The sequence below is a fragment of the Lycorma delicatula genome, chromosome 1 (assembly GCF_047948215.1).
Source record: "Lycorma delicatula isolate Av1 chromosome 1, ASM4794821v1, whole genome shotgun sequence".
Taxonomy (NCBI): domain Eukaryota; kingdom Metazoa; phylum Arthropoda; class Insecta; order Hemiptera; family Fulgoridae; genus Lycorma; species Lycorma delicatula.
The window spans coordinates 311,236,369-311,249,471 of record NC_134455.1 but is presented as its reverse complement, the minus strand read 5'-3'; the positions used below and the strand labels follow the sequence as shown (position 1 = coordinate 311,249,471).

The window sequence follows — 13,103 nt, the reverse complement described above, 5'->3', positions numbered from 1 at the left end:
GATTTCAAAGTCGAGCGTTTCAAGGTTCAAATACTAGTAAAAGCAGTTACCTTTATAGAGATTTGACTTCTAGATCGTGGATATCAGTGTTTTTTGGTGGTTGGATTTCAATTAACCACAGATCTCAGGAATGATCGACCTGAGACTGTACAAAACGACACTTCATTTACATTCATACATATCATCCTCTAAAGTAATACTTTATGGTGGTTTTGGAGGCTAAAAGAAAAAGAAAGCTCCTTTATTAGTGGAATATTCAATGGTACTATACTGTTAATGAGTCAGTAAATCAGTAGATTTATTGATGGCACCATTTTCATCAATCTAATAATAATGAAACTGAATAATAGACAATTTGGTACAATAACTCCATGTAATTTAAAAGTGAGCTGGTCAGCATTTTTGAGCTTCATAACAAAAACAATTACATTGTTTGCAAGAGATGAAGAAGAGACTGAAATCATCTCAAAAGTTCAAGTTATCTTCATTTTTTAATAGTTAGCCAATGAAAATAAACTTTTAAACACCAGCAAACATTGATGTGAAATTTTTAGCATATGTATGCATGAATTTTGGAAGAAATAACTGAGATATCATTTTACAGTTTATTTGTGTTATGTACACATACAACTAAATCATACATGTACAGTCAATCAGTAGCAGATACTGAATGCATATTTATTACACACTTTAGCCATTGAAATATGTTCTAAAAATATATATTTTTGGTATTTCTAACAAATTCATTATTTCTGATAACAATACTTCTATGGTTTTGGAACTACAGGTGAGTAAGCCTTAACTTGAAGCTTTTTAATGATATAATTATTTCAGTTCCTACTGAAATAGCAATTACTATATAATAACATTAATAATCTTCTTGGAGAGTATAATAATTAAGCAACAACAGTAACAAAAAAATTTCTAATAAGAAATATCCAAGCCACAAAACAACAATGAAAAAAAGATATTTATGAATATGACAGTGTATACTCACAAACAAAAATTTATTCTCTATCCATTTTCCATTATACAAAGTAAAATAAATCAGTTTATTTTTAACTTATCAGGTATTTACTGATCTTCAAAAATATTAGGTTTAAAAAATGTTTTAATTTAACAAAATTAAAAAAAAATCACACCATAAATATGTAATAAAATATAACAGAAAAAGTTCAAGCCAAATTAAATTATTGGTTAGAATGCACAACCTGTTTGGTTATTCATATCAATATATTGTCTTATCTGCCATATTCAGGCCATTGTCATGTGTGATCTAGTATTATTCATGTAGACCATTTCATAACATACATTATGATGTCAAATTTTATAAGCTTTTTTAAGATAATTTACTTCCTAAAATGATAAAAGGAGCCAACATTAATGAAGGCACAATGGTGTATCTTTTGTCTTAGAGTAGTTCTTAGAAATAAATAAAAGTACCACAAAAATAAGAAAAGGTCTTTAGTTCTCTTCACTGCTGCTAGCATATTATAATAAATTGGTATTTGATCTGTGTTCTCCCATTTTTAATTATTTATTAACTTTAATAATTCAAGGGTTAAGCCCAATTCACTCTTCTTTATTGCAATTTTAAATTATTATTGAAATTTTCCTTTTTCAAAAAGAAAGAATGTCTGTCTTATTCAATAGTAGTCTGAAACTGAATTTCAGAAATACCTGAAAATTAACATTTTTCATATATTTTATTTTAAATAATAATTACAGTTGCTACAAACTTTATAAATATTATCAATTATTCTTCTAATCTGGACATTCATTTTCTCACATTGAGTCCACAATAATCATAAGAGTTAACTAACATTTGCTTTCACTTCCCTAAATAGTGCTGTAAGAAATAATGCATGTTTTAGAAGCAGTATGGATGCTATCTTCTGTTTATTTTATTATTTTTATATTATCTGCTCGTAGTTAACATAATACAATGAACAAGAAGTATTCTTGTCCATTTTATAATTTATTAGTTACAAGTATGCAGTAAATAGGTACCAGTAAAATAGTCAACTGACAATCAGATATTGATAAAATGAATTTAGCTGTATTAAGTATATACCCATTTGGATTTTTTTTTTGTTATGTGTTTGAACATCAGTTGTATATGAAGGGGGAGTCAGCACCACCAAAATGTTCACATTATAGTGAGGAAGGTCAGCCCACTGTACTGTTTACTGTCTTATTAACTAATATTGACTTGCTAACATATCTGCCCTGTTTTTTATAGATATTTTTTCTAAATGTAACTGAAATTAAGAAAAATGAAAGTAATTGCTAAAATGAAGTAAAAGGAGTTAGCATACATTTAGTTAGTTTGTGCTTTTGTATTTGTGTACGTAAAGACATTCATATACAATCATTTTTTGTGTGACTATTTCTTTTTGTGTTAGATAGTTGATATCTTCAGTAACTTACATGTTGACATACCAGATAAAACTCTTGATATTTGTAAGATATTTTTTAAGAAAACCATACTCATAAAAAGTTAATTTTCAAATATCAATATGCTAAATAATTTTCTCCTTATCAATACAATTGTTAATTTTCTTTTTAATGTTATTTCCTAACAACTCTAATGAAGAACGAGATCTTATGTCTGATAGGAAGGATCATATTGTTTATTGTTAAAAAATAGAAATGTACACTGAATAAGGAAATAATTAAGACACTGAATTTTTTGTTTGACATATTTAGCTTTAATCATTTGTTGAGTTTCTGGAAAGTCCTAGCAGATAGGTTGTGGGCCAGACAAGCATGGGAGAGGTTAGTGTATAAAATGAGGTTGTAAATTTCTAGGAAACTACTGATTTAACGAAAAATTAATTTCAAGTCTTCTTTAATCTTGAAAAATTCCCTGCAATTGTTTTTACTCCATACAATAAAAAGATAAGGAAGTTATGACTTTTTAAGTTTTTGAAATTTTTCATCCTCTAACTTGTCATGAAGAGTATTTCTTATGGTAATCTTATGTGATTACTTCAAAACTAAAAATCAAAGAAAAAAATCACTGAAGAAAAGTTTTAATTTTGTGTTTTTTTCTCTTTAATGTACACTTTCAACTGACCTATTGTGAAAAAAAAATTCAATTAATTATTTCTTTAAAATACTTTTTCAGAAATAATAATGAGTTGGGGCAAAAAAAATATATAAAACTTTTTTTTAGCCCTTAATTAAAGAATAAGTCGGTGCATTATTTTTTATTTATTTATATAAAAATAAATAAATTTATGGGGAAAAAATTTTAGGAGATAATATATTTTTTCAATATGTTAAAATTTGTATGATTAAAAATCAGTAAAACTCAATAATATATGATAGCTTTTTTTACAAAATTATGATTGCATCATCTAATTTTGCAATTAATTACACTGGTAGTGAGAATGTACAATTAAACAGATATATGAAGTTTTATAGTAATTAATCAACGAAAAAATTAACCCACATACATATTACTTATCTTTTTTCGGCAAAAATATTTTTTATATTTTTATAATACTGAAATTATCAAATATGTTTTTTACATTTAAATACTTAATTTTAATCAATTTTTACTCTTTTAATATTTGAATTTTTTGTGAATTTAATTAAGAAAGTTAATTCTGATGTTATAAAGAAAAATTAATAGCTCTATTGGTAAGAGGAAACCAACATAAATATTTATAAATACCTATTATTTTAATTTTATATTCTTAAAAAAAAAATGTTATAGAAACTGGGAGGTTTTTACTGTTGTGTCTGTATCAGTTTCAGAACATCTAATATTAGTTACAGAAAATAACTACCCAACACACCAAAAGCTTGCGCATGCACACACACACACAAATATATATACACACAGTTACACAGAGAGAGTGAGTCAGTCACTACCCTCAACTGTTTCATTACAGCCTCTTTTTGATTAATTTTTACTGTAATATCCAAGAAAATTAAAAACCAATGAAATATATACATCCGTTACTTAATGAATACCTATTACATATTTTTATAAGATATCATGTAATTACAAAGAACCTACAAGTGTGAAAGGAAGCTACCATACGGTAGGGGTAGCTGTCAGTTGGCAAGAAATAATTTACATAGTCATCCTTTTCATTTATTTAAAATAACATAAATACACATTTCTAACTGAATAAACTTTATTTAACATCTAATAAACTGACCTGAGTGAAAAACATTATTTCACTTTATAAAAAATTGTTATTGTGCAAATTGAATGAATTATTACAAAGTTATCTGCAAATCTTTTTTTACATTCTTCTTTCATCTATATGGTGGAAGTAGAATTATTTTTATTTATTTGAGGAAGTAACATGCCTTCCTAAGCAGCAACACTGAGGAAGGAAGAGTATCATAATTTTTTAAAAATGTTCTGCAAGCATTTTCCATGTATTCAAAAAATTATTCTTATTTCATTTATTTAATTCAAACCACATTTCATTATGAAAAATTGGTCTATACATTTTCATACTGAAGGGGTAATAATAATTTTGCAGTCAGGTTCAGTCCAAAGTGTCAATGAAGAGAATATTAAAATTCACTATGGCATAGTCGGCTCCAGGCTTTGGTGTAAGTATTATTGACATTATCATTAAGGGTCTTAACACATTGACACTTTGTTATGATTACTTGGAAATGTATCTCAAAGCAATAGTGACATTAAGTTATCTTATAATCTACAATGTCTAAAACCTGGTAATTGTGTTACTCTCACTGTTTAGACTGGAATTTTATTTTATAAACAGTAATGATTTTGTTTGCATATAGAATGCATTGCTATTTTATGTCCTTAAGAACTACATGACAAAAGTGAATGATATTTAGTGAGTCTAAATTATTTTTTTGTGCTGTTCAACAACCTCATCTGTTAGACCATAAACACTCAGTAATGTTTCTTGGACAATCAATTATTCCTCCATGAGCGCCTTCCAGTAAGTTATATTTTTGTAATATACTGAAAATTTATGGAAATATAAATTTTATTTTTTTAAGGATTTTGAACCAATAAAATGAACCCTAAAAGAAAATGGAAAATCTCAACAAAAAAAATTTGAAGGCTAGCATATTTGAATGAAAAAATATGTCACTAAAAAGATTTTGTTTCAAAATCACACAAAAACTGTTTTACAAGAATGCATAACAATAATCAAGGTGCTAGAAAATGTTACATAATATGTTCATTTTATAAGTTGTTTATTTCCTTATAAGATATTCATTTCATTTTTAAATGCAGAAAGTACAGAATAAAAATCTTACATCTATTTGCAGAACATACGAGAGATATCTCTAAAGTAAAGACCGCTGGAAGATTTCTCTCCTTACGATTGGCGAACCTGTGTCGTCCATGGCCACGCTAGTAATGTACACATTGCATTGTTGTCTATAAGTTGTCGCGTTGTAGTATCTTTGATTACGTGTGAGTTATTAGGTTATAAAATGAATTGGAAAATTGAATTTGCCACCGACTGTGAAATACGTGAGTCATACGTTTTTTAAACCATGAAAATTTTAAGCCACTAACCAACATGTTAACCACTAGACCAACCCGGTGGGTTCGCATGGAGCGACTATAAATGCAGAAGCCTACTGTGATACTCTACGTAAATTACGGCGCGCCATTCAAAATCGGCGACATGGGCGGCTGACCGACGGCATCTAATACTATATTACCACGTCTAATAAGTAGTTTAAGAGAAATAAAAAGTGTTTATAAAGTTTTCAGAATAAATTTTTTTACAATAAATAAATTTCTTTAATTTAGAGATAACCTCTCGTATAAATAAGCACAATATGTGTGATTTTTTTAATATAGTGGAATGCTGATATGGTTATTATTGAAATTTTCTTAAATGAACAACCTAGTATGGGTCATTTTTCAAATTCTATAATATAAATCTTGTGATATCAGTATAAATTTATGGAAAAGCTGCTTTGTAAGTATATATTTATACATAATTATTTAATTAGTTACAAATATCTCTTGTAGACAGTTAAAAATATCTAAGGATGTTCAAAATAAATAATATTATTTAGGAAAATAATAACGACTAAATAAATATAAAGTAAAATGGTATTTTACAGTACAAAAAATCTTGCATGCTTTCTATGTAAGAGCTATGTGCCTTCCCTGGTTAAAAATATTGTATAACTGCAATACAGTTCTTGATTAGCGAATATGCTTTTGTTCCTTCACAATAATGATTACTATCAGTAACGGTATCAGTAATAACCTGTGTAAAATAAGAAAAATTCTCAATTCAACTTGTTATTAAATTAGTTCATTATTCTTTCAAAAATGTCTCAAGTCAACCTGCAGGTCATTAAGATTGTAATCAAGCAGGTTAATTATGTTAATTTTAACTGGCTTAGTCAGCTAGCATAAGTGGCTGAAAAGAAGGCAAATAAGCAAAGTCTTGTTGAAGCTATAGTATCCATCACATTCAGAAATAGACAAGCTATTAGTAAAATTTCTGTGATTACAAATTTAACTTTGTTTGCAACAAAGGCCCAATGGAATTTTTTTAATTTGCACAAAGTTATAATGTAAAATGAAAGCTAATAAAAGATAGATAAAATTTGTAACTGAGAAGCCCAAAATTAAATAGGTACGCACAAGCTCTACCAGAATCATTTTCAGAGCAATAATTAAAATTTGGGAAATATTAATAGAAAATTTATTGTTACATTTTGCAATTGTTCATTTTCTACCAAAATTCACGATCTTATAATCAGATAAAATTATTTATTAAAGTTAGCTTTAAAATATAGATTTATCATTGTGTTCAATCACTGAATTTATCCACTAACTGTTCAGATTTCAGAATTCTGAAATTATTATTTTTTGTACGGATATTTTTCTTTAAGAAATCAACATATATAATTCATGTATTGAAAAAATGAACATCTGTCTAAATTCTTGGAAATAAAATAAAAATTCATGCAAGTAATTCTTAAGAAAAGAAAATCAGCCACCAAGAATTTTATAATTATAAGATTTATAATAATTAAATTATAATTACTTTTCCAATGTATTTAAAATATGAGTATAAATGGCATTTTTCAAAGGTAGGATGAGATTCTGGCTCCTACATTTACCCAGGGAACAGAAATGCATCTCAATAATGTTCATTTTACAAAGATTTATAGGGAACTAGCTGACCCGAAAATTTTTCGCTATTATATATGTCGGAGAGGCGAGGAGATTTGTCAGGGATTCAACGTTTTGTGCTTCACTCATCTTTACTATTACAAGTGGAGAATATATAAGATTATAATAAAGTTCAATTAATAAAAATGAGCAGACAACTCGCACAATGAAACAATTACAAATGATAACCATCACTCATCAATAACTCAGTAGTACACGAACCATAATATAAGACTAATTCAATTTAGAATTCAAATAATATTAAAACAACTTGCGATAGACCGAGGCTCAGGGAAACAACGAATTCGCGATCACCAGGACGTCCGTTCGATCTGGGTTCCAAAGCAAGACTACCTTTTCTCAATATTCTCAAATAATATACCTACTGCATATTTCCTTTCCCTTATTAATTTTATGATACCCCTATCGTCCTGGGATCCCGACTACGTTGACAACCATGTGCCTACCTAGGCCTAAGCCTACCGCAATAAAACAATTTAAACCTTATTTTACAAAACATTACAAGTAATAGTACATTTCTTAAAACTACTAAAAATACAGATATTCTAAAGAATATTCTCATCGTTTTGTCGGAAGATACTCCACTGTACTTTATTCTCCGACACGGCCATTCTGACAATCACACGCCCTCGGGTGTATCTAAAACATTGAGTTACAGTGGTATTTTAATTTTTGTTTTCAACTGACCTCGGTCATTATAAAGCATTTTACAATAGTTAAAGTACAAAAGATAGATTCAGAAGTCCTCTCGAGTAACAGAAATCCATTAATTATTCATTATCCTAAATAGTCATCGTGCAGTACTCAAGAGATCGAAAAGCCATCAATCATTATTCCTTATCATTTAACTGTCAAATAAGATTTTATTTCCTCCACCAATAGACCTCTGCACTATCTCTAGGCTACCCTGTATGCCACATACAGTATCATGCATATTCTGTAGTTGCCACAACTACCTGCCCGACACATCATCAGGTGCCCATCGCGCCCTGATCAAACTAACATTAGCCACTAATTTAGTTTGCAGTTACGACTACACACTGATGCATGTGCGAAAAATAAAAATGCCAGGTCCACGACCTGCTGCCAGCCATTAGTGCATTGCGTCATTGGTGGTCTCTTTTTAAACCATAGTCCCTGTTTCAGGACCAACATCAACAGTCTCCTCGGCACAACTTTCATTGTCCGAGGAAACATCCAACTCATTAGGAATATGATTCTCAGGCATTTCTCTCAACTTATCATGACTATACTTATAACTTCTACTACTACTTAAAGATTTTAGTGTGTACCTGTCGTTATCAAGTAATTCTGTTACTACGAATGGACCTCTAAATTTCCTATCGAGTTTCGTTTGATTACGTTCTTCGTTCTTAATCAAAACGTGATCTCCTATTTTAAACTTATTAACCTGTTTTGGTAAATCGGACAAAGGGTTTCGAGAGAAGAAATCCGCGTGCGACATACGTTTGCCTTCTCTATAAACTATATCGAACTGAAAAGCCTGTAAATAAGCCCACCACCTATGGACTCTATCATTAAGATCAATCTTATTTTGAGAAGATTTCAATGAATTACAATCAGTTACAACAGTAAATTGTCGTCCATGAAAGTAATGCCGAAAATGTTTAATAGATTTAACAACGGCCATAGTTTCGAGTTCGTAAGAATGATACCTGGACTCGGCTGGGCTTGTCCTTTTACTAAAGTATTCAATAACTTTATTTTTACCGTCTACTTTATGCATGAGTATTGCTCCGTACCCATCGGAACTAGCGTCGGTATGCAGTTCTATAGGATAATCCGGGTCAAAGATAATTAAGACGGGTTCGTTGGTCAAAGTATGAATTACTTTTTGTCGGGCGTTTTCATGTGTCTCAGTCCACTCAATATATTTTTTACCTGAGGTAAGAGCATATAATGGTTTCATGATTTGTGAAAACTTAGGGAGAAACCGTCGGAAATAAGATGCAAGGCCAATAAACTGTCTAAGCTGAGTAACGGTCCTTGGAGCGGGTACCATTGTTAAAGAGTTTATTTTACGAGGGTTGGGACGAACTTGTCCTTCTTGAATCTCGTACCCAAGGTATGAAACAGATGTTTTGAAAAAATAACATTTTGAAAAATTAAATGAGAATCCCGCATCTATAAGAATTTTTAATACCACTCGAAGTCTTTCAAACGCTTCTTCTATCGTATCTGCAATTATCAAAATTTATAATTTCGAATTTACTACATTCATTTACTACTTTAGATTTACAGATTTTAAAATTATTTTGAGAAATATTTACTTCAAAACCCAAGCTCAAAATTTCTCGACCAATTAAAATATTATAACTCAAATATTCATCTGGGACAACGTGAAAAAGAATCTCTAATGTAAACAAATCCATAATTACAATAGATAAAATTTGCATGCTACAATTTACTTCAACATTTCCGATGCCTTTCAAAATTATTAATTCATTAATCCTACGTCCAGAAAACTTAATCGCTATCGATTCCTTTATTAACGAGCATTCCGCTCCTGAATCAAAACAATATGGAAACGACTCACCAAGATGGTTTAGAATACCAGTAGGAGCTGCAACTGTGGAAAGATTCACACGGCGTTCGACGCTACCATTCTCCTTGTTGTTCCCTGGACCGCTACGGCTGCTACCTGGAGCCGTACAGTTTGGCGCAATATGACCAGCTACCCCACATTTGAAACACGTCACATTGCGCGATGAAGAGGATTTTCTAATAGACACAGTTCTGCTGCAGAGCACCAAGCAACAGAATCCGATCCTGCACTCTCTGGATTAAATCGTGGTAACGCAACACTTTTCTTTGTCGATAATGGCTTTTGCATACAACACTTCATAAACTCAAACAATGTATTCCACTGATCAGGTGATGGACCAGATGGAGACGATCCCACTTCTGATGTCGGAGAGGCGAGGAGATTTGTCAGGGATTCAACGTTTTGTGCTTCACTCATCTTTACTATTACAAGTGGAGAATATATAAGATTATAATAAAGTTCAATTAATAAAAATGAGCAGACAACTCGCACAATGAAACAATTACAAATAATAACCATCACTCATCAATAACTCAGTAGTACACGAACCATAATATAAGACTAATTGAATTTAGAATTCAAATAATATTAAAACAACTTGCGATAGACCGAGGCTCAGGGAAACAACGAATTCGCGATCACCAGGACGTCCGTTCGATCTGGGTTCCAAAGCAAGACTACCTTTTCTCAATATTCTCAAATAATATACCTACTGCATATTTCCTTTTCTTATTAATTTTATGATACCCCTATCGTCCTGGGATCCCGACTACGTTGACAACCATGTGCCTACCTAGGCCTAAGCCTACCGCAATAAAACAATTTAAACCTTATTTTACAAAACATTACAAGTAATAGTACATTTCTTAAAACTACTAAAAATACAGATATTCTAAAGAATATTCTCATCGTTTTGTCGGAAGATACTCCACTGTACTTTATTCTCCGACATATATATAGATTAAATTAACACATTAGAAGTACATTACGGAACGTCACAGAATTTAACCTTTCACTTTTACCTTATTTGCCTTTTTCCCTATTTCTCTGTTCCCTGTCCCATATTTCTTTCCAAATTTCCCCCTTCCCCTTTTTTTCCTTTTTCAATTTTCCCTTTCTCCTGTTTCCCCTCCTCTTTTCTCCTTTCTTCCTTTCCCTTTTTCCCGCACGTAAATCGGTTCAGTAGTTTTTTAGTCTGCAACAGACACACATACGAACATTGCCTTTTATATATTTAGAAGAAGAAAGTTTGTATGAATATTTGTTTGTTTGTTTCGTAAATATCTCGACACTGGCACCACCTAGCGGGTTCAAACTAATTCAGAAACCTTCGCAGGCATGCCCACAACAACTCACCGAAGTTTCACCGCAATCGGATGAATGGCATAGGAACATATACGGGTTAAACAACAAACATTCGTTTTCAATTATATATATATATATATATATATATATATAAAATAATTGTATATATATATAAGACTAGTGGTCAGTAAATCACTGAGGGATTTTATTTTGCTTTTATGCATAAAAATATTATTGATTAGATCTACATTAAAATAAATTCAGATTTATTGCAGAAACACAGACATTTACTTTACACTACTATAAGCAGAAATAAAACACTGGATATTCAAAATATCCAGACACTAAAACAATGAGTAGCCTGATTTGGAAATTATTTTATTCATTTTCTGGATGCATTTGTTAGAAAACTCTCACCTATTGAGTGAGCATTTGTTTAACATCAGTTAAACAAGGTAGTAGTGATTATTATTATTATTCCTTTTTTCTTTAACAAACATAATTTATAACAAATGTATTTAAAAAATGAAGGTTATGAAGCAAATATGCATATCTTTAAATAAATATGTTACATAATGTTATAACACATTTTGTTTATTTCCTTATTATATTGTTACATTTAAAATTAAATAATTTGAATTTAAATCTTTAAATAAAATGTACTAAGATAGAAATTTATAGATTATTAAAAATGATAAACAACTTACTTTCAGATTACATGAAAGTTGCTCTTCAAAACAATCTTTCAGATCTAATTATGTACCTCTTTATCTATTGTATTTTTTTTTAAAGAATATTTTTAAAAAGCTGCCTGCAGTAACTCACACAGAAGGTGATGTATAATTAGTTCCAAAAATCCTGAGAAAGAACAACTTCCATACAATAGAATGTATTTTCTGGATTGGAAACATTTTATCAGTTTACCGCATAATAAATTAGTGGACCAGTTTTTGTAAGCCTTACAATATAACTCATTTGATAGTCATTGTCATTATCTTTGTCAGCATTCATGACCTACTATACCTATTTTTGATAAACACTTTTTAAATACATATTATATATGCACTCTGTATCTATTAAAATTGGAGTAAACAAATGCTATATTTATATTCATAATACTTCTGCTATCTTAGGGGGTAGGTCACTCTAGGTCAATTGATTTTTCATAAATCAATATATATGTCTTCTTCCATCTTTTCATAGATAGAAAATTTATCTAATTTGTCATACACAGATACCTACAGTCAATTCAGGCTTCTTGACATTAAAAAAAAAAAATTGTAATATGTACCAATAGAGTATACTTATTTTGACATTTGATAAAAACAATTTTACAAAGAGAATAATAATGAAACTGTTATAAAGTTTTCTACATAACAAAATATTGATTTATATGTCAGAAATATACACATTTGCAAATATTGAATAATGTATTAATATATATGAATGATGAAACACTTATGTATATTGCTATGACAGCATTTAAAAAACAAATCTTATCATACTTTACACTAAACCACAGAAACAAAGCTTTTGTAAACAAATAAACTGATGAAATCTTTCTACATCTAATTTTAATTTCACTTGTGCTAATCATATTTGTTTGCAACACTGCAACCCATGTCAACAAATGCATACGAATAAAATTTCTTTAATTTTCATTTTTTCCAGCTTACGAGAACTTCATTGCATTTTAAAAACCAATTGGTTTTGTATAAAATTGTATTACATATATGTTGTTTTGAGATAACATTTCACAACAAAACTGTTTCATTAATTACATTATTCCAAACTTATGTTTCATGTATTAAACTGATTCAAATATGTAAAACTGCACATTAAAATATGTTAAATAAGAAGAGTTTTTAAAATAATTTAAGGTAAAAAAACCTGTAATTTATGTTTGACATACAATAACTTTGTTAAATGGGTTATAAACACATAAAACCTTTAAACAAAACCTGTAGAAAATTTAATTCTGAGAAAAATAATGTAAGTTAAATTTAATAAAATTAAGTAAAGTTAGAAAAACCCACTGGGTTGGTTTAGTGG

At 29.6% G+C, this 13,103-nt stretch overlaps 1 protein-coding gene across 1 annotated transcript in view; it reads right to left on the bottom strand.

Moving 5' to 3' along the window:
• Nucleotides 1-12,133, bottom strand: part of LOC142333980 (uncharacterized) — a 78,745-nt gene extending 66,612 nt beyond the window's left edge. The window contains exons 1-3 of the mRNA XM_075381640.1: nt 11,759-12,133; nt 10,769-10,941; nt 5,269-6,242 (exon numbers count right to left, since the gene is read on the bottom strand). The gene's annotated coding sequence lies outside the window, so the exon portion shown is untranslated. The remainder of the gene's footprint in view (nt 1-5,268; nt 6,243-10,768; nt 10,942-11,758) is intronic.
• Nucleotides 12,134-13,103: the final 970 nt, after the last annotated feature.